This window comes from Mus pahari, chromosome 3, assembly GCF_900095145.1.
Source record: "Mus pahari chromosome 3, PAHARI_EIJ_v1.1, whole genome shotgun sequence".
In the NCBI taxonomy this organism is placed as follows: Eukaryota; Metazoa; Chordata; class Mammalia; order Rodentia; family Muridae; genus Mus; species Mus pahari.
The window spans coordinates 70,901,691-70,904,811 of NC_034592.1; the positions used below are offsets into that span (position 1 = coordinate 70,901,691).

Sequence of the window (3,121 nt, forward strand, 5' to 3'; positions counted from 1 at the left end):
ATCAACTCTCATTCTTCTACATGATAGCCGCCAGTTGTGCCAGCACCATTTGTTGAAAATGCTGTCTTTTTTCCACTGGATGGTTTAGCTCCCTTGTCAAAACTCAAGTGACCATAGGTGTGTAGATTACTTTCTTTTTAGGGTCCTCTTATGAGCTCATTAACTCTGTAGGAGAAAGGTAGGATACAAAAGTAGAGAGGGAACTTTTATAGATGTGTATGAGGAAAGAAGGGGAGACATAAAAAGGTAATTGAGGAGATGAAGATGATTATACATCATATGCACAGGTATGCACATTTTGAGAACAACTATTGCTCTGTATAGGCTGATTTAAAAATTGAAGGTAAACTCTTTGCTTGGTGGTTTAATTCCTGGGTGCTCTGGATGGTCCAGTTAGTTGATATTGATGTTCTTCTTATAGGTTGCAATCCCTTCAGCTCTTTCTGTCCTTCCCCTAACTCTTCCATTGGGGTCCCTGTGCTCAGTCTGATGATTGGCTGTGAGTATGTGCATCTGTATTGGTCGGGTGCTGGCCGAACCTCTTAGGAAAAGGCTATACCATGTTCCTGTCAGCAAGTAGTTCTTGGCATCAGCAATAAATAGTGTCTGTGTTTGGTGTCTGCAGATGGGATGTATCCCTAGGTAGCGTTGTCTCTGGATGGCTTTTCCTTCAGTCTCTGCTCCTTTTTTTGTCCCTGTATTTCCTTTAGATAAGAACAATTCTGGTACGAATGGTGGGACCCATAGCTCAAAATACTTATGTAGCAGAGGATTGCCTTATCTTCCATCAATGGTAGGGGAGGCCCCTGGTCCTGTGGAGGTTTAATATGCCAGCATAAGGGAATTCTAGACTCATGAAGTGGGAATGGGGTGGGTAGGTGGGTGAGGGTGCACCCTTATAGATGCAAAGGGAAGTGGGGATGGGATGGTGGGTTTGTAGAGGGGAACCTTGGAAGTGGGACAACATTTGAAATGCAAATAAATAAAATAAACAAAAAAAATCAAGGTGAAAAAGGTCTTCTCAGCAAGTAAGAACACACACACACATATACACACACACACACACATACACAGACACACACACACACACACACACACACACACACACACACAGTCCCCACCCCCAACACAGAGAGAGTTGCTTTAAGAGTAAAACATTGTTAGAAAGTAATACAGCTTGAATGCTGTTGAAATTATGTTAATTTTGTCCCTTTAGGAGTGAGCTCCTGAGACTAAGCTCTTTAGGGACCTAGCTTTGAGTTAAGCATAGCTCCAGATGATAGTCTTTATTTTGTGCAGTCACTGGGTGAACATTCATCCAGGAATACTTTCTTTATGACCAGGTCAATCAGCATGGTCAGATCATTTTCTTCACCAAGTACTTGGAAAGTCATGCTTTACAGAAAGGCCATCACCATGTAGGGTGATGAGTATTCTTTATCCAAAAAAACACAGATCATTGCTTTTGAATTAGTAAAAGAAGTTGCAGAAAGGATATTCCTAAAGAAGTGAGTGCATTATAGCTTGACCTCTATAAAACTTATGAAATATGGATGAAAAATTCCAGCATCACTCTGAATGTTAGAAACACAATGTCCCAGGAGCCTGAATAACTGGTTCATGCATTTTCTTTTAAGGATATTGCCTGATTTTAAATAATTTTGAGTAATTTTTATAGTAATGCAATATAGTTTTGAAAATTACTAAGATATTTTATGTGCTCTTGAATTTTGCTGCAAATATCTATATACCTATATATCTATATCTATATATTATATATAAGAATCTCATGTTAAATATCAGAACCATTGAGATATAATTTTATATTATTTTATATATGAAAAACATGTGAGAAGAGTAATGTGCTATAATTGATCATTGTGCCTTTCCATAATATATATATATATATATATATGTATGTATGTATATATATATTAAAACAATACATTGTATTTTAAAATGTGTATGGTTTTCTCAGTTTTAAATGAATAATTTTGCAAGATATAAAGTACAAAAAGGCATTGTAGGTTCTAACATAAAGGCACAGGAAGAACATAAAGATTCCATGACATATTTTATGGAAGGTTCATAATTACTTGTAATAAATAAAAACAAACCAATCAAGTGTATAGTCATTGCTCTAAACCTAGGTGTTTCATGGACCTGCCTTTGCTTCACACAGTCACTTGAATTGGTATATTTGGATGATCAAGAACACAAACATTTCTGCAATGGCTAACAGTCCCCTTCCCCTAAATCTCAGGTTAATGCCTATGACAGCTATAAAATAATTAGTTAGCATTATTCAAATAATTTCAATCACTTTTTACCATTGAAAATATTTGAATAAGGTAGTCACTAGCAGCTATTTGAAAGTGCCATATATTGGGGCCTACAGAAATTATCAATAACTTCAATACTGTATTTCTTTTATTTAAGGAACATAATTTGATTATGTTACAATTTTATTTTCATAAATTATCCTACATAAACCTCCTCTAGTAATTAGAAAATGTTGTTCTTCCTTGGATAATAAGTGACAATCTTATCGTGAATAAAAGACATAGTATTTCAGAAAAGTTATTGGTTGATTTAAGTATGTATACCTAAGAAACTTATGTTAAATATTGGAAACTTTAAGATAATTTTATATTATTTTAGCTTATTATGTGATTGATTTTTCTGCATAATTTCTATGGCAAATGGCTGTCCCATTAGGTTTTTCCATCTGCTAAGTAAGTTTAATCTCCTTTAATGACATCAGCTGCATTTAAATGTCACATCTTTCAAAGAGTTTGTACATTTTTTATTTTTATGGAGAGTAGTTTATGAGCATGAACAGTTATAACTACCCTTAAACATAGCAATTCTCTTTTAAAATGGAACTTTTTTGAAGAAAATTTAGAACACATAACTAGACAATCTTCGTGGGAAAAGTTACAAAATCAAGAGAAATCAAGACCCTGTACCCAAGATTCTACATATTTCCATAGCTAACCATCCAAAGAAGATACAATCATTTCCATTTCAATAATATTGTCCAATAATCTGTCATTGAATTAATACATTTGTAGTTGTTAGTGATTATAATAAAAGAATATACTTTTGTTTCATAACAGAA

The 3,121-nt window shown here is 34.3% G+C and overlaps 1 protein-coding gene across 1 annotated transcript in view; it reads left to right on the forward strand.

The window, feature by feature from the left end:
• The window catches only part of LOC110319184 (olfactory receptor 998-like), an 8,141-nt gene that overhangs the window by 4,269 nt on the left and 751 nt on the right, over positions 1-3,121 (forward strand). The gene's annotated exons all lie outside the window — the stretch shown is intronic.